General features: G+C 37.4%; 1 pseudogene; it reads left to right on the top strand.

The window, feature by feature from the left end:
* Nucleotides 1-16,916: 16,916 nt before the first annotated feature.
* On the top strand, nucleotides 16,917-19,106 carry LOC137748057 (subtilisin-like protease SBT4.4 pseudogene; annotated as a pseudogene).
* The last annotated feature ends 1,286 nt before the right edge of the window (nucleotides 19,107-20,392 follow it).

Genomic DNA, 20,392 nt, shown 5'->3' with positions numbered 1-20,392 from the left:
GCCAAAGCTAGGCCAAATACCCCCCAAATTCCCCTGCATGCGAGTGGACTCACTGGAACTTGGGCCACTCTCGGCCTGCCCACACACGTATGCGCCCCACGCACTAGGCCTGCAATGCTTTCCCGACAGGGGTGGGCCCCGCAGTCAGCTGGTTGTCGGCCAACATCATCATCCCAACGACTATAATTGACATCCAATGGCTGGGGTTTAAGGACCGTTGGTTGATCCAACGGTCTAGATTCAAATTTATTTTTTTTAGAATATGTTATTTTAAAATACATTGAATCCAATGGTTGAGATCAAATATAATCAAATCTAATGGTAAAAAAAAAAAAAAAAAAAAAAAAAAAAAAAAAAAGATCTAACGACCTAAATTTAAATCCAACGGCTAAAATAATTAAAAAAAATATTTAACTCAAAATTCACCTAAAAATTCTATAAATACCTATGTATTGTTCAAACATCCACACAAGACTCAATTTTCTCCTATAATTCTTCCAATTTATCTTTCTACCATTTCTTTCCATTTCCAAATTGTTCAATATGGCAATAGAGCATACTAGAGGTCGTAATTGGACCTGTGAGGAAGATGTTGCTTTATGTTTGGCATGAGTTTCTGTTAGCGAAGATGGTGCAGTTGGCACAAATCAAAATAAGTTGAACGTGAATTGAAAGTTAGCTCAGGGTTGAAAGATCAGTAAAAGTTGAAGGCTTGCTTTGTGGAAAATTTAGTGATTTTTCAATATTTATCATAATTTAAATATTTTTAGATTAAAATGTTCATAAAATTAATTTACGATAGTCTACATATTTATTTATTTATTTTAAATTTAATTTAAGAAAAAAATAGCCTAATTTCATTATTTAATAATTTTGTGCTAAAATTTTAGCCCAGAATGGTTGGAACAGAAAAGCTGTTTCCGGGCTAAAAAATTTAGCTTTTAGCCCAACCATTAGAGATAGTCTTAAGAGAGTAAATTCGCCCGTTTACGAATTTTTAAAAAGAAGAATACAAGGATCAAATTTTGGTAACACATTATTTATGTTTAAAATTTTGGTCTTCTTAATATTACTGTTTTAAAAGTTAATTAGGTATATTTTACACTTCTTAATCATTTAAATTGCACTTTTTTAAGGGTGGTACTATTCACACACTTTTGTTTTACATCCACACATTTTCTCTCAATTTTTCATAGCTGAATCGAATAAATTAAAGAACATAAAAAGACACAAATTAACAAATAGTATGTAGAAAGTAAAACAGACAGATGTACATTGAGGTAGTCCCATGACCACTGGAGGCCTAAAAGTACGTACGTGAAGATCCTCTAAGACCCTCGTGTAGATCTGTGTTGTTTAACATAACCCAAATCATGCTTTACAAAGGTGCCTAGGGGTATTTATAATGGTTTTTTTATAAGTATTTTGTTGCACTAAATGTTGGCCAATCTGGAGGCCTTTGCCTACTTTGGAACTCTTATGTTATTTTAGTTAATGTTTTTGCTTTTCAATGTAGATTCATTCATTGTACCTTAAAAGACTTAAAGTAGGATGTAGAGTGGTATGTGTTATAAATAGGCAAAAGTTAGAGAAATAACTTTTGCTAAGTACAAGGACGAAGCGGGTGCAATATATCACGTTGTTTTGTTTCGTAACTATAACACAAAATTATTACAAATGAAAGAGAAATGGAAGGGTACTTAAATTATTCCAACTTTTCTTTTCTTGCTGTGTATTTTGATCACTCACAGTGCTCTATATATAGAGCAACTTCATTGAAAGCTTACAAAACTACAATATTAGGCATATGATAGAGATACTATTGGCATGTGGGCATACAATCCCATTATTTACAACATTCCCCCTTGGATGCCCACATATCAACATCAATTGCCTCGTTAAAACATTGCTTGGAAAAACCCATTGGGTAAAACCTATAGTGAAGGAAAAAGAGTACAACTTTACCCGAACTGTTGATAGAGTGTTAAACATGCTTATGTTGCCTCGTTAAAACCTTGATAGGAAAAACCCAGTGGGAAAAATCCTAATCGAAGGAAAAAGAGTATAACATGCATGTATCATGGATGTTCCCATTGAATTGTATCTCCCCTTGATTCCGCATTCTTTAAATTTTAGTTGATTGGTAAGCCGACGTAATCCGATTCCCTGCATTAGCTTGAAACGTGCACTTTGGTGAACAAATATGCCAAATTTTCATTGGAACAAATCTGTTTGACTTCAATAACTATAGCCTTTTGAAGCTCATGTGCATTGAAAAACCTTGGATAGATATGTTTAGTCTTATCGCCCTTGATGAATCCCTTGATGAATCATTCCTTCATTTGGGCAACACAGACTACATTATCTTCATGGATGACAGTTAGAGTGTCTGTCTTTAAAGGTAGACTACATGAATTCCGGATGTGATGGATCATTGATCTTAACTAAGAATATTCACGACTTGCTTCATGTAAAGCAAGTATTTCCGAGTGATTGGAAGATGTAGCAACTAATGTTTGCCTTGTTGAGCGCCATGAAATTGTTGTATCTCCATTAGTGGACACATGTCCAGTTTGTGAGCGGGCTTTGTGCAGATCAGAGATAAAACCAGCATATTTATATCCAACAAGGATCTGGTCATTTGTGAATTTGAGACCCATGTCTGTTGTCCCACGAAGGTATCGTAATACATCTTTGACTCCCTTCCAATGACGAATTTTTGGAGCAAAGCTATACCTTACTAACAAGTTGACTGAAAAAGCTATATCTGGTCTAGTACATTGTGCTAAATACAATAAAGCACCTATTGCACTCAAATATGGTACTTTTGGGCCAAAGACGATTTCATCATCTACTTTTGGACAAAATAGATCTTTCTTAATGTTCAAAGAACGAATGACCATTGGGGTGCTAAGTGGATAAGCCTTGTCCATGCCAGATCACTTTAGTATTTTTTCAATGTAAGCTGATTGATGGACCAAAATTCCATTAGCACAATACTCGATCTGCAGGCCGAGACAATATTTTGTTTTCCCGAGGTCTTTCATTTCAAATTCACTTTTCAGATATTCAACAGTTTTATTGAGCTCTTCAAGAGTTCCAACTAGGTTCATATCTTCGACATATACTGCCACTATAGCAAATCCATTATTTGATTTCTTAATGAACATACAAGGGCATATGACATCGTTGGTATATCTTTCTTTGATCAAATACTCACTAAGATGATTATACCACATTCGTCCAGATTGTTTCAGCCCATATAATGATCGTCTTAATTTAATTGAGAACATATCTCATGGTTTGTTAGTCTTTTTAGGCAACTTAAAGTCCTTCTGGGACTTTCATATATATGTTAGTATCTAATTCTCCATATAGAGAAGCAGTGATGACATCCATAAGTTGCATGTCAAGTTTTTTTGAAACCACCAAACTTATTAAGTAACAGAAAGTAATTGCGTCCATTATAGGAAAATATGTCTCTTCATAATCAATTCCAGGTCTTTGTGAAAAACCTGTGCAATGAGTCGTGCTTTATATATCTTGCAATCTCGTTGCGTTTCCTTGTGAATACCCATTTGTAACCCATGGGGCTTACACCAGGTGGGGTTTGGACTACCGATCCAAAAACACTTCGCATTTCCAAGGAATTTAATTCTACCTGAATTTTATCCTTCCACTTAGGCCAATTATGTATTTGTTTGCATTCATCAACATAGAGGGGCTCAATATCATCACTTGATATATTTCAGTGGCTATTGGGAAAGTGAACAGGTCGTCAATGATTATTTCATTTTGATCTCATAATTCGTTAGTACATGCATAATTTTTGAAGATTTCTTTGCTTTCATGTACCTCTGTCTTTTCAAGGACATGTGTCTCATCAAGGACATTTTCTTTTTTAGAAAGTTCAGAATCATCAATTGTGGATTTGTCATTCATTTTCTTTTCCTAAATGATTTCATTTGGATTGAGCTGTGCCCTTATCTTTCTCTTTCAAGGGGTTGAATCTTTTGAACCTGAAGGTCTACCACGCTTCAGGCTTGCACTGGATGAATCATTCACTGCCACTTTATTTTGTCCAACATTGACATCAATTCTTGCAGGCACATTTGCAGCTAGTATATGTGACTTTGTCACTTTCGAAGATTCATAAATGCATCTGGCATTTGATTAGCAATACTTTGAAGATGAACAATCATTTTCACTTCATTTTCGCATTGACTACTTCATGGATCAAAATGAGATAAGGTAGATACAACCTATGTCAGCTCTTGCCGTTCATTTGGAATTGTCTTTTATCCCCCTAATGACCGGAAGACTGTCTCATCAAAATGACAATCCGCAAACTAAGCTGTAAGCATATCATTTGTTAAGGGTTCCAAATATCTAATGATAGATGATGAATCAAAACCCATATAAATTCTCAGTCTACGCTGAGGTCTTATTTTAATGTGTTGTGGCGATGCAATAAACATATAAATAGCACAACCAAAACTCGTAAATGTGAAATATTTTGTTGATGCCCAAACATGAGTTGTATTAATGAGTATTGGTGGTTGGCTATGGGTCTCAATTGAACCAATGATGCAGCATGTAAGATGGCATGTCCCCATGCAAAAACTGGCAATTTTGTTTTCATGAGCAAAATGTGAGCTATTAATTGAAGCTGCTTTATAAATGCATCTGCTAAACCATTTTAAGTATGAACATGAGGAACATGGTGTTCAACATCAATGCCCAGTGTTGTGCAGTAATCATCAAAGGTTTGAGATGTAAATTCACTAGCGTTATCAAGTCGGATTGACTTAACAAGGTAATCTAGGAACTATGCTCGTAACTTAATTATCTGAGCAAGAAATCTCGCAAAAGCTACATTTCGGGTAGACAATAGGCAAACATGTGACCATCACGTAGATGCATCAACCAAAACCATAAAAAATCGAAATGGTCCACAAGGTGGTTAAATAGGGCCACAAATATCCCCTTGAATTCTTTGCAAAAATGAAGAGGATTCAACATCAACCTTTAGTTGTGATGATTTAGTTACCAACTTCCTTTAAGAACAAGCCTTGCAAGGGTTATCTTTTAAAATAGCAATGTGTCTACTCAATAATGGATGTCCATTAGAGTTGGTAATGATCCTACGCATCATGGTGGATTCTCGATGACCCAAATGGTCATGCTAAAGCATGTAAACTTTTGAATCAATGAACTTCTGGTTCATTACAGTATGTGCTTCAATTGTATTTATGTATGTATAATACAATCCACTCAATAAACCACGCAACTTCTCCAATATATGCTTCTGGGTATAATTGGAGGTAATGCATAGATATTCCACATTTTCTGCACTTTTCGTTTCAATGTGGTATCCATTTAGACGTATATCTTTAAAACGAAACAAATTTTGAGTAAATCAAGTAGCATACAACGTATTTTGTATGGACACTATTGTTCCATTTGGAAACATGATTTGGGCTTTTCCTGAGCCTTTAATTACATTTGATTGCCCTGATATTGTTGTTACCTTTACTTTTGTAAGTATCAAGCTTGAGAAATACTTTCGATCTTGAAGTATTGTATGCGTGGTTGCACTATCTGTAAGACAAATATCTCTGCCATTACTCTTGTTTTGAGAATAACCATAATTCTTATCCATGTTCTAAGAGTAATGAAATTATAGTTAAAAACAGTTTATTCATACTGGAATACCACTTTTATTGAATTGAAAATGCGAGCATTGTACTACAAGTACAAATAACAAGAGTACATCAAACATAAATGATTCAGTCGGATTCCCTCTTTCAATAATGAAGTTCGAAACATCCAGATGGGTTGTGTTCAATTGTCTTGATCAATCGAACACTGGATCAGGTATATCTATTGGTTTAGCCTGGTTGAGAAAATTGGCCTCAACACCCTTCTCTTTGAGGAAGGCTTGATACACATCCATCAGATGTTTTGGGGTACAACAAGCAAGGTTCTAAAAACCGTTACACGCTAGTCGGATGGCGAGCTGGGGCCTAGCGTCTAGGCGGCTAGGCGGAGCCAAGGCGGACTAGATATATTTAAGTAAAACATCATATAAATTAATTAAGTTTACCACATAATATATATATAAATAAACATTGATACTATGTTATTTAAAAAAAAAAAAAAAAAGAATATATATAGGTATACATGTAAAGTTCCAAAGTTGTATCATTTTGTAAGCCCATATTGTTGGGCTTCTCAATAAAATAAAAGGTTGGCTCTGCAACAAATGCTAGCTAAAGTTACTAAGTGCTTAAAACCCTAAAGCAGTCGCACCTTTCTGCAATTACAAATTATCTTCTACAACCTGCCTCCTCACCTATTTCTGCAATTGTAGACTTACCTTCAACAATCCGTCACTATCACCCATCCTTGCAATTGCACAAATCTCTTTTACCTCTCTTTCTCACCATATTCGACTTCTCTTCTAGCAAATAGAGAGGCAGACGACCATCACCCATCCTTGCGATTGCAAAAATCTCATCTACCTCTCTCTTTCTCTCTCTCTCTCACCATATTCGACTTCTCTTTTAGAAAATAGAGAGGCAGACAGCGAGAGAAGGTTGTGAGTCTCATGATAGAAGTTTTTTCCCAAACCGCCCAAGGTCCGCCGAGCTCACCTAGGCGGCCGCCTTACACTGCTTAATGTCCTTGCTGATTTAATAAATGATTTCGGGTTAATCGTGGCTGAGCACCGCCGCCTAGCACCTAGGTGGCTGCCTAGACCGTGTTTTAGAACATTGCTTCTATGTAAATTAAAGACAATATTAATTGCAGATTATTTGTTTGAAATAAAAAAAGGAGTAGGATTCTCTCTCTTCTTTTTTTTTCTCTCCCCTTTCATCCCCTTCTATTTGAACGGTCACAGTTAAGCCACGTCAACATCTTATATTAATTTTTTATACAAAGAGAAAGACAAAATAGAAAATGTAAGAATAGGGGATGGAAGGAGATGGAAAGAGGATGAGAGATAATCTTAGTTCATAAAAAAATTGTAGATTATTTATTGTGTTTTAGTTGGTTATAAATTTATGAACTATCAGTCTCCTTATTATAGTTGATGGGGGTAGGAGGACAAGTTAGTTGAAATGCAAATGGGAATCTGTCAATGTTAAAAAAGAGACGAATGTATTGACGTGAAAGGGTAAAATGGTAATTTTATTATAACTGGCATTTATAAGTTTCTTTTTTACAGAATTATACTATGAAACTCAAAATTATCTTTTTACCCTTCCACGTAAGCACATTCTATCTCATTTTAGAAAATCAATAGAATCTCAGGAATCTAGAATGAATCTTAAGTTTCAGAATGCAAAATTACGCGATTTTGTTTCGAACAGAAAATGAGATTGAAGTTGAGTTTCATTGGGCATATAAAAAAATTATTATATTTTAGTCTAAGGTTTAAACAAAAAAAAACAAAAAACGATGTCCCGCTCACTTGACTACACCATGACCATGCAAATTGTCACATCTCGGTCCGGGCCCCCACCACATCCCAAGCTCGACTCTACCATACCACGATATTGTCTGCTTTGGGCCCCGATCACACCCTCAGGGTTTTATTTTTGGTGAGGAGCACTGCCCCTTTCGAGGCACTTTCCAGCCAAACCACTGCGAGTTGGCCAGCATGCATGGTAGCAATCTCTTCGTCTCGCTGAGTACTATAACTTTCCTTTTTTATTTCACCCAATTTCATTGAGTATTGAAGAAGTTATATCCATTTGAATCTTACCCAGTTTCCGACGACCTTTGAGGCTTTTGAGGCGTTTTCTGGCCAAACCACAGCCAGTTAGATGTCTTGTGAGGTGCCATTCTCTTCGTCTCTTCGAGAGATACGATTTTCATTTTTGAATCACTCGATTTCGTTGAGTATTGACAAAGTTATGAGCATTTAAAGTTTGTCTAATTTCCGGCCAAATTCTGGCCTTCTCTTTCGAATGGGTCCAGCGACCCACAATTGGAACTTAGGCCGGGCTTTCAAGCCCCAAAACCCCTTCGAACCAGGCCCTTGGGCCAAAAAAATTAGGGCCTTTGACCCGTTGAAAACTAACCCAACCCTTATTTTCTTTTGTTTTTATTCTTGGTGTGTTAAATTAAAGGCCTTGGGCCTTACCTATGAAGGCCCTAAACCCAAACCCAATTTCCTATTTTAATTTCTTAGGGGCCTTTGGGGCGGCCTATGATCCCAACCCAGTTTCAAACCTAAACCCCTTGGCCTTTAGCCTAAACCCATTAACCAATTATCCTAGGGCCTAATCCCCTAACCTAAACCCTTTATTCTAAGCCCAAACCTGGTTGACCTTTGACTCGGGTTGACCTCACCCGTTGATCGACCCGAACCCGTTGACGTTGACTTTGAATAGTCAAAGGTCAACGTTGACTTTGAATAGTCAAAGGTCGCCGTTGACTTTAACTAGTCAAAGGTCAACGTTGACTTTTCGAGTTTCGTGCGGGATCTCTTCTAGGCTAATTTCGACATCCTAAACCCGTTTCCGATGTCTATTTTTCCAAATTCAATAGTTTGAGTAGAGTTTGACTAAATGTACCCTTTATGTGCTTAGGGGCAATTAATTGTGGCGTTTCCGTCTTCGCTAGTTGCGTGGCTCTTCGACAGCTAAGTATTGTGAGTAGACACCTTCTAAAAATGCATGTTTTGATAGTAGAAATGCATACATGAAAAGCATGATTTGATGACTATGTTTTATGAGATAACATGTTTATTGAGGCAAGTTTGAATTATTACTATTTTCCTATAACCCGTGTTCTTATAGAATATCTGATGGATGACGATATGATATTTATAACATGTTTAGAACACCTCTTTATAGTATAGATGATGGATGACTTTATACTATGTAGTTGTTTTTCAATATATGTATGTTCAACTTGGTCCACTCATGTTTGTTTTGCGCCCTCTTCAAAACTTAGAATCAAGGCATACAATCCCGGCGTCCAGGCATTTCTGCATCGACATCTTCAAGTTCTCTCAGTGTAGGATCCATCATTTGTTTCATTCAATTTTATATTATTTCCTTTAGTGTTCTAGTTAGTTGTATACTCTGAACACGTTCCTTAATTGCATAGTCATTATTATTTATATTTATAAGTCTTATCTACCCCTTGTTTTCAACATTTGCACTCAATAAATGACTTTCGTCACCTTCGGATGTCGGCCAGCACGTGCCTATCCTGATATTCGGGGAATATCGGGATCGGGGCGTGTCACAAATGGGTGCCCCAAGTGAAGTCATCAATTAAATTTATTCAAAGCTTGTCTTACATTAGCAAGGTTCTAAAAAACGCTAGGTGCTAGTCGGGCAGCGGGCTAGCGCTTAGTGCCAAGGAGGATTTAGGTAAATTTCTTGTATTTCTTGTAAATAAGTGCATATTGACACTTACAAAAAATTATACTTGTATGAAATTCATTGATAAGATAATAAAAGAATGATAAAATGCAAAAAGAGTATCCAACAAGTCCAAAATTAAAAAAAAAAACATTAAGCATATATGCCATATAACCATAGTGAGGAGTATTGTAGGATGACACATGTGCAACAAGTTCACAATTTAAAACAACATAAAATGGAAAATAAGAGGAAAATAAGGAAATTTAGTAATGTAAGATACTTATCTTTAGCATCCTGGAATTTAAGTTGATACATAACACACATATTCTATAAAATTAACAAAATTTCAAGATATAATTAGAACTTAGACTTTAAACAAATTTCACAAAAAAAAAAAAAAAAAAAAAAAACCACTTAACTGCCTAGCACCGCCTAGAGCCACCCCGTTTTTTCTAGCCATTTTGCACAAAATCGCCTCAGTTCCAAGGCGCTTAGGCGGCCACCTAGGGTGTTTTTTAGAACACTAACAACAGGTACACGCCTAGTGCCCATTGCCACCACACCTGTAGCAAACTTCTTCAGGATTTCTAGGAGTGTTCATATGAGCTTTACTTTTCTGGCGATTTGCATTCTTGAAGCTCGGGCTTGAATTATGCCTTGGAGCCTAGTTGTGAAACAGGACACTATCGTTCTTGCCTTTCCCGTTCCAGCAGCCTCGCTTGTGGCCACGTCCTCATTTGTAATTATTGCCACGAGAAGATGTGGTATTCCCATCAAGGCAAACGTCATTCATATCTGGTAATGGTGCCGATCCAGTAGGTCGGGACTGATGATTCTTCATTAGAAGCTTATTGTTTTATTCAACTACAAGGAGTACAGATATCGGCTGGTTGTACTCAGTAAAGGCTTTTTCTCTATACTACTGCTGCAGGAGCACGTTGAAGGCATAAAAAGTGCTGAAAGTTTTTACCAGCATATCTTTTTCAATGATTGTTTCTCTACAGAGCTTCAACTGGGAGCTAATTTTGAACATTGCAGAATTGTACTCAGCCACTGTCTTCAAATCCTGGATCCTTAGGTGAGTCCACTCATAACGAGCCCTTGGAAGAATAACCATTTTCTGGTGATTGTATCTATTTTTCAGTGCCTTCCAGAGAATTAATGGATCTTCAATCGTGAGGTACTCGTTATTCAGTCCTTCATCAAGGTGGCAACGGATAAAGATCATGGCCTTCGCCTAATCTTGAGAGGATGCACTGTTATCCTCCTTTATGGTTTCTCCAAGATTTCCTACCTCCAGATGGATCTTGGCATCCATTACCCAGGTAAGGTAGTTCTTCTCAGTAATATTCTGGGCAACAAAATCAAGCTTTGCCAAGTTCGCCATTTTCTTTTCTGAAAGAAAAATGAGGTGTGTAAGAACTTGCAATAATACGTATTCTGGAGGAATATATTGTTAAAACTTTTGGTTCTTACAAATTTTTCATTTTGATCTTCAGGTCAAAATGATAAGCACTTGAAACTTCAGGATCGAGATTTAAATGATTAATGAGGAGGGCGATTGTACATCACCTCTCATTGAAATAAAATAACATAAGATGGGCAATTATTCCGCAACACTCAAGCAGTAGAAAAAATTAAATATGTAGGGCAGGGTGGGCGATTATACCACACCACCTAAAATTGCAATAAAATTAAACCTGCAGTTCAAGATGGGCGATGATACCGCACCATCTTCAATCACAGTAAAATTAACATAAATAAATACTGGGTTAGTAATCAAGAACTACACCAAACAAGAAATCAAAGATATAAGTAATTGTTATGTTGAGAACTAAAAGCAGGCATAGAGCTAGCAGTTCTTCGCGAGGGTATATCCAGCAGGTGAGGCAGATGAAGAAGAAGAATACTAAAATCCTTGGAGGAAACATTTTTTTTTCTTTTGGCGAAGGGAAATGAGAAATGGTTAGATAGTCGTGCTGATAACGTGTTATAAATAGGCAAAAGTTAGAGAAATAACATTTGCTAAGTGCAAGGGTGAAACGGGTGCAATATATCACACATATTTTGTTTCGTAACTATAACACAAAATGATTGCAGATGAAAGAGAAATGGAAGGGTACTTATATTATTCCAACTTTTCTTTTCTTACTGTGTGTTTTGATCACTCGTAGTGCCCTATATATAGAGCAACTTCATTGAAAGCTTACAAAACTACACTATTAGGCCTATGATAGACATACTATTGGCATGTGGGCATACAATCCCATTGTTTACAACAGTATGATACTTTTGTTTATTCTTACCCACTAAAATAACTACAATTGTGGCTTGAATTCTTTTTTTACTCCCATTGACAAACTTGGATGCTAATTGGTGACTTCAATGCAATATTTTCTTTAGAGGAAAAGATTGGCAGAACTCAAAGTGTGAACAAATTATATGATTGATTTTTCAAATTTTTTTAGAGATGAAAATTTTGTTTCTTTGCATGCTTCTGATGTCCCTTTTACTTGGTCTAATTGTCATAAGAATCATATTGTGATCTTTGAAAGACTTGATAGATCTCTTGTTAATCCTAGTTGGTTAAATTATTTCCTAATTTTAATTTGCATAACCTCCCTATTTTTGGATCGGATCACAACCCTATTTGCTTAACCTTGTATAAAACTTGCCCTAAAAGAAGGTTCACTTTTTAAGTTTGAGGCTATGTGGCTTCAACACTCTGAGTTTCAAGATACGGTTAAAAAGGCTTTGGTCTGTCATTTGATGGCAATCCTAATGATCAATTCAGAGTTTGTGCTGGTACATTTAAGTATTTGATTAGTGTTTGGAACAAACAAGTGTTTAGAACATTACTTTGAAATTAAGAAACTTGCAGGATAACTTGGTTGATGCTAAATCTAAAAGAATGGTTGTCAACCCTAACCCTTAACATCTGAGGAGGAAAAGAGTACTTCTAAACAAGGTTCTAAAAGATACTAGGTGTTAGTCGGTCAATGGACTGGGGCCTAGCGCCTAGGCGGATTTAAGTAGATTTATTATATGTCGTATAAATAAATGTCTATTTATACTTCAAAGAACACATAGATTGCAAATAAAATAGCATATAAATTATATAGTATTAAAACATATTGAAAACAAGAGGAACAAACATATAATAAGTGTTTCTTTGAGTATTCAACAATTCTCTTTCATTTTATTGAAAAAATAAATTGCAAAAGGAAAGTTATCTATTTTCTGTATATGTGAGAATCATGACGTAGGCGGGTGCCTATGCTGATCTAGGTGTGCTAGGTAGGCGCCTAAGCAGGTCTAGACGCGTTTTCACGATTTTCAAACGCCTAGGGATTAATTGAAGCGGCGGCCAACAACCTGGCACCTAGGCCCTAGGTGGGGATTTTTAGAACAGTACTTCTAAACAACTCATTCAATCCCTAAGGAATCAGGAAATCAGATGCTAAAGCTAAGTGGTTACAGTTAGGGAATAAAAACACCAAAAATTTTCAAAATCATTCTACTATGCAACAGAAAGTAAACAAATGAGTTCAGACATGTTCTAAACGTCGTTGGGCTCAAGTCCCTGCCTCTTGGGCACTCCTACAAATTTAAAGAATATGGGTAATCTTTGGGATGGAAAAGAGTTCAATAATGACTACAATTTAAAACGATAATGCGGGAAGGCTACAACAAAGTTATAACTAAAGTGAATGGATGGGGGTGCAAATAGAACGTAAAGGAAATAACAAAGCTTTTAAGTGTTTTTCTGAGAGATGAGTTGAGTGTCCTTTTCTTCATGTTCTTTTGTAGCTTTTATAGCAACCTCATTCCTTCTAAGTTAAGTCCCCCTGCTTGATATGATAGACAAGTGGTGATTTCACACTCAACCTCCTTGAAATTACAAGGTTTTAGCCTTAAAAATGTGTTTTTGCCCTCTACAAAACCTATCGTAATAAGCCCTATGCATGTCCGGTTGCATAGGTTTGCCACCCAATCTTGTCACATTGCTTAATATCTTGATTTATGGGCTGAGTTTCCGTCTTCAGCTTTCCATGCTTCGAAGGTCTAGTGCCTTCCAGGGGCTTCACACAGGCTTAGGCTGCGCTCTAGGCCCAATGTCTAGTTTGGGTCTAAACATACCCCATACATTGACCTCTCTATTATTTTCGTCGCATCTGTTCGATTTTACGATAATATCATTTCATCCCTTATGCAGTCGAGTCATTTATGGTTAATATATGGGCATATCAATGATAATCTATAATAATAACTTGTTTAAATAATTGATAAATCAAGTTATATGTTGTGCCAAATTTCATATATCAAATCTTATGTAAAAAATGTGGTGATTCACTGCAAAATGATTGCACAAATTAAGAAAAGCATTTGTTTATTTACAAAACTAAGGATCATGTGCAATGGCGTTGATATAGGGCAGGGGGTTAAGTTTCGCAGGTAAGGGGTTATGCGTCTTTGGATTAAGGGTTAATCTTAGTTTACTTCTCTGAAGTTTCTTGGTTTTCAACATTTGGTACATGAAGTTTTTTTTTTGTCCCAGTTTGGTACCTAAAGTCATAATTATGAAACACTTTTATACATCCGTTAAGTTTTCCATCAGAACCTCCGTTAACTGATGACGTGACATCCACGTGGACAATTACTGGGTGTCACGTGTCATTATGGGCCCATGTAAATATTAAAAAAAAAAAAATGTAGTTATAAGAAAACTAATAAAAAAGGGCTTGAAAACTTTGAGTTTTAATGATAAGGACAAAATAAAGGGTAAAGTGAATAGTATCGGGATTGACTTTTTAGTGTAAAAATGTGGTTTTTCGTTAAAGTGAACAATACCGTGAGCTTTTCGTTAAAACTTCCTTTTTTTATCTCATCTTCTAACCCTAGCTATTAGGCCCAAAAACTGTTTTTTTTTTTTAATTTTTTTCTAGGCTGCTCCTTACACCCACAACCCCCTTCCTCCTTCCCTTCTCTCATTTCTCTCCTCTGCACCCACCCTCCCCGCACACACCTCTCCTATTCAATTTTTGAATATCTTTGAGTTTTGTGTTCTGGGTTTTTTCTAGGGTTTCTAAGTGCCCAGCTCGATTTTTCTTTCCCCCTTTATATGCAAGGTTCTAAAAAGTGCTAGGCACTAGTCAGGCAGCAGGCTAGCGCCTAGCGCCTAGGCGGCTAGGCAGGCCTGCCTAGGAGGCCTAGGCGAATTTAGGTAAATTTCTTGTATATCTTGCAAATAAGTGCATATTGACACTTACAAAAAATTATACTTGTATGAAATCCATGGATAAGATAATAAAAGAATGATCAAATGCAAAAAGAGTATCCAACAAGTCCAAAATTTAAAAACACAGTAAGCATTTATGCCATTTAACCATAGTGAGGAGTATTGTAGGATGACACATGTACAACAAGTTCACAATTTAAAACAACATAAAATGGAAAATAGGAGGAAAATAAGGGAATTTAGTAATGTAAGCTACTTATCTTTAGCATATCGGAATTTAAGTTGATACACAACACACCTATTCTATAAAATTAACAAATTTTCAAGTTATAATTAGAACTTAGACTTAAACAAATTTCACGAAAAAAAAAAAAAAAAAAACCCACCCAGCCGCCTAGGCGGCCGCTTAAAGCCACCCCGATTTTTCCAGCTGTTTTGCACAAAATCGCCTCGGTTCCAAGGCACTGCCTAGGCGGCCGCCTAGGGTGTTTTTTAGAACACTGTTTATAAGTTTCTGTTTGACTGCCGAGAAAATGAGGGAAAAGGAGGGGAAATTTGTGGGTTCTTGCCGGAATGCGCTCACGGGTCAATTAATATGAGAGCTGAAGAAAAAGCTGAGTGATGTGAGGGTTTGAATATGAGCCATGGAGATGCAGACAGTAGCAGAAACATGAATCAACCCAATAGTGATGTGCCGAGGAGAGCAGCTGGAGGAGGAGCCAATGAGTTTGGCAGGGCAGTGTCGACAGTTGGGGTGGCATAGATATACGAGAGCTTTGGGTTTCAGAGCTTCAAAAAGTCTATGATGGACGCCATGGCCAACATTGCCATCCGATACCTCTGTGACTTAAGGAAGATGTCGAGTTTTTACGCCAATTTGGCGGGAAGAACCAAGTCCAATATGTTTGATATTATTAGGGTGCTGGAGGATTTGGAGTCATCGCAAGGGTTTTTGGGTGCGGCAGAGATGGGTCATTGTCTTATAGAGTTCGGGATTGTAAGAGGCATTGTGGAGTATGTAGGTTCGGCTGAGGAGATCCCGTTTGCACAGCCGTTGCCTCGATTTCTAGTGATCAAGCAATGAAAATTGATCCCGAATTTCGAGCAAATTGGGGATGCACCATCGAGTAAGCATTTGCCCAATTGGTTGCCGGGAAGGGTGAGGTGAGGTAGGAGATTAACGTGAGGGGTAAGGTGAGGTAGGAGAGGTGGGTGCAGAGGAGAGAAAGGAGATAAGGGAAGGAGGAAGGGGTCGTGGGGGTGAGGAGTAGCCTAAATTTTTTTTTTTTTAAAAAAATGTTTTTGGGCCTGATAATATTTACATGGGCCCATAATGACATGTGGCGTCCTAATCAAATTGGGACGAAAACAATTTAATTTTTTTTTCAATTTTTAATATTTACATGGACCCATAATGACACGTGGCGTCCTAATCAAATTGGGACGAAAACAATTTAATTTTTTTTTTCAATTTTTAATATTTACATGGGCCCATAATGACACGTGGCGTCCCAAACACTGTCCACGCGGGTGCCACGTCATCAGCTAACGGAGGTTTTGACGGAAAACTCAACGGATGTATGAAAGTGTCTCATAATTATGACTTTAGGTATCAAATTGGGACGAAAACAACTTCATGTACTAAATGTTGAAAACCAAGAAACTTTAGGGTAGTAAACTGAGATTAACCCTTTGATTAAATTTCAATGTTTAAGGTTGCTAGTGAAAAAATAATTGCATGTATAGAAGCGGGGAATGTTGGGGCGAGAAATTTGAACTTGTATGCATATATAGGGAGAGTACATATGTTTAAATCAATCTGACCATTTTTGCCGGAACGATGCAATTTCGGATATAAGGAAATAATATCATAACAAATTACACAGATCATGTTGACAGCCTACCTTATGATTTGGATGAGCGTGAATTCGTACAGCTCCAATTCAGATAAGTTTGTTCATATGTGATTCTAATTAAAATGGAATATTTATTCATTGATTTGTGGCTTTTGAAAAAAAAGAATAAAATGAAAATGATTTCGAAGAATTGGTTGAATCTGATTTTCTTCTTGGTCATAGTTAGTTGACAAATCAAAATTGGATAGGATCTTATTCCAAATTTAAACATTTGGAATTGTTCATCCTGCATGGAAAGAAATTAAATTTCATGCCATGGAAATTGTGGTCAAGGGATAAAATCGTCTGGATATCAGAGAATAAGATTCTTGTTGTCCTTCATCCAAATATAAAAGACTGGCCAGTGGTTACGATCTTCAGCATCAAAACAAAACAATGGCAAAGCGCGGAGATCTCCTGGTTTCTTATGCTTTGTCCATTATTTTCATACTCGTCGTGAGCTTACCGTGTGAAGCCGTCGATCATGGCGATAGAAAGACATATATTGTGTACTTGGGATCACTTCCTAAGGATGACGTGTTCTCGCCATTGTCTCATCACATTGGTATTCTCGAAAGGGTTACCGATAGTAGCTCTGCTTCGAATCTATTGGTAAGAAGCTACAAAAGAAGCTTCAACGGATTCGCTGCAAAGCTCACCGACCGAGAAAGAGAAAGGCTTGCTAAGATGAAGGAAGTTGTCTCTGTGTTTCCGAGCACAATTTACAAACTCCAAACAACAAGATCTTGGGAGTTTTTGGGTTTCAATGAGAAACTCAAGCGTAATCCTACTGTCGAGAGCAATGTTATTGTTGGTGTCATCGATACTGGGATATGGCCTGAATCGGAAAGTTTTAGCGATGAAGGTTTTGGTCCAGCTCCAAAGAAGTGGAAAGGAGTTTGCAAAGGAGGCAAAAATTTCACTTGCAACAAGAAGATCATTGGAGCTCGGTTTTACGTTGGTTCCTCAGCTAGAGATGAGATTGGTCATGGAAGTCATACTGCCTCAACCGTAGCAGGAATTCCCGTAAAGGGTGTGAGCTTTTACGGACTGGCGCACGGAACTGCAACAGGAGGCGTTCCCTCTGCGAGAATTGCTGAATATAAAGTTTGCGGTTCTAACGAGTGTGCTACAGACAAGATATTGGCTGCTTTTGATGATGCAATTGCTGATGGAGTTGACATCATCACAATTTCAATTGGAGACTCAATTGTAGTCCCTTTCGATCAGGATCCTATAGCAATCGGTGCTTTTCATGCACTGGAGAAAGGGATACTAACCTCTCAGTCTGCAGGGAACGACGGCCCTTATATGGGTACTGTATCAAGTGTAGCACCATGGATTCTTACAGTTGCAGCAAGTAGCATAGACCGTCACATCATTGACAAGGTTGTTCTTGGAAACGGAAGGACACTTGTCGGGAATTCTGTGAACGCTTTTGATTTAAATGGAACAAGTTTTCCCTTGATAGAAGGCAAAGACGCGTCGAGTGAATGCGGCGATTGTGATGAAGGTTGCCTAGACCCTAACTTAGTTAAGGGAAAGATTGTGGTACGTCGTTGGCCTATAGGCATTATCGAGGCTCGTCGAGTTGGAGCAATAGGTGCAGTAACTGACAGTACCATACCCGATGTTTCTCCCATTGTCCCACTACCTGCAGCATGTTTTAGAAGCAAGGATTTTGACGTTGTCAAGTCCTACGTCAACTCCACAGGCAAACCTCGAGCGAAACTACTAAAAAGTGAAGTCATAAAAGATCTTGCCGCACCTGCTGTCGCTTCCTTCTCTTCACGGGGGCCCAATCGTATTTTATTTGAGATTATCAAGCCGGACATAACTGCCCCGGGGGTTGATATTTTGGCTGCATATTCACCTGTTGCTCCTGTCACAGAGAGCTTTGAAGACCGGAGGCACGTGAAATACAGTTTCCTATCTGGAACTTCCATGGCTTGCCCGCATGCTGCTGGTGTCGCTGCGTATATCAAAACATTCCACCCCAACTGGTCTCCAGCTGCCATCAAATCATCTATCATGACTACGGCTGGGCCTGCGAATGGCACTGACGATTCCTACACGCCCGGTGTATTTTCGTATGGTTCTGGGCAGATCAATCCTCTAAAAGCTTTAAATCCGGGCCTTGTGTATGAAACTTCTAAGGATGATTACATTAAGTTGCTCTGCTCGATCTTGGACGAGTCCAAAGTTCGACTTATTTCTGGAGACAAACGCCCTTGCCCTGCAAAGAATGACAAAATATCGGCCAAGGATCTCAACTACCCTTCAATGGCTGTTAACATTCTTGCAGAGACTTCGTTTTCGATTCAGTTTCAAAGAACAGTTAAAAATGTTGGCCATGCAAACTCCATTTACAAGGCAAAGACCATCTCAAAGCCAGGAATTAACATAAAGGTGGTGCCTCAAGTTCTTTCCTTCAAGTCTTTGAATGAGAAAAAGACCTTCAATCTGACAGTTTTCGGAAGAAGTATACCATTACTTACGCGTGTATCTGCGTCGTTGGTGTGGACGGATGGTACTCACAGCGTTCGAAGTCCAATTCTTGTAAGCGCCACCAACTATAGCTCTTGATCACGAGTTCATCAATGGGGCTTCATACTCTACTGAAAATAATGGGGCTTCATATTCTACTAAATTTTCAGCATCACATTTTCCCTTACATGCAAGTATCTCACCACATTTTATTAATTTATGCGAAGCATTTCTTATTTGTGGAGCTTCTTGTTTTAATGCAAAGATCTCACGACAAGATCAAGTCCAGCCCCATTATCCACAACATCAACCTAATACAACTTCTTCCTAATATAGAACTAATAAAAACTGAATCGAGGGTCGCACTACAGAATGAGGCCTCAGGCATATATCAAAATTGATATGTAGGGCAAACAGATTGCTCTTGCTGCAAAAACTATAGCACTAGAGCAAACATGGAGCCCCCAGCACTTTTTAACCAAGTTGGTTGTTAACGTGCGGCAAATAATTCTTAACTAAAAGACATATTTGTCGGGTTGTTCCCTGAACTAGGCATGAGTGTTATGGAAAATCGACAAATAATTATGAACATACCAAGCGTTCTTGAATGATACAAGTAAAAGGAGTTTGGGACCTTATACTCTGTGAAAAGAAATTTGTATTATATATTTTTTAGTTTTAAAATAAATGACATTCCATTTGGAAAAACTTAAGTGTTGATTAACGCGCTTATTTGTTATTGACAACATATTATTTGATTTGCATATTTGATCTATAAATTTGATGTAATTAGCGTTACTTATTTTTAAAGCACTGTCAACATGTGTGCCGTGCCATTACTTAAGTCTAAAGTATGGATTCCAATTGCACTGTTCAAATGAACACTGACTTGGGGTAGATATTGAGTTATTTACAAAATTGCCACAGCCTCTTCACTGCCGTTCAGATTGGAAATTTTAATTTGTTTACGAAAGGGAAATATTATTGGCACTTCTAAAATCTCATTCTACATCCTTCATAAGTGTATTTTTCTTTTCTAATATAAAAATTTTAAAGTGTAGAATGAGATATTTTGAAAAATGTTACCGCTTTGCACAGTGGAAGGGTGCATACGTTAAAAAATCTCATTCTACATTCTTCATAAGTGTATTTTTCTTTTCTAATATAGAAAGTTTGAAGTGTAGAATGAAATATTTTGAAAAAATATCACTGCTTTGCACAGTAGAAGGGCGCACATGCCAAAAAATCTTATTCTACATTTTTCATAAGTGTATTTTTTTTTTAATATAAAAGGTTTGAAGTGTATAGTGAGATATTTTGAAAAATATCGCCGCTTTGCACAGTGAAGGCGCACACGCGTTGATCATCGTGGATTGCTTCGACTG

Source organism: Pyrus communis, chromosome 2 (assembly GCF_041283825.1).
Source record: "Pyrus communis isolate YQ-2024b chromosome 2, ASM4128382v1, whole genome shotgun sequence".
In the NCBI taxonomy this organism is placed as follows: Eukaryota; Viridiplantae; Streptophyta; class Magnoliopsida; order Rosales; family Rosaceae; genus Pyrus; species Pyrus communis.
The sequence above is the reverse complement of the archived record's forward strand: the minus strand, read 5'-3'. Positions and strand labels throughout refer to the sequence as shown.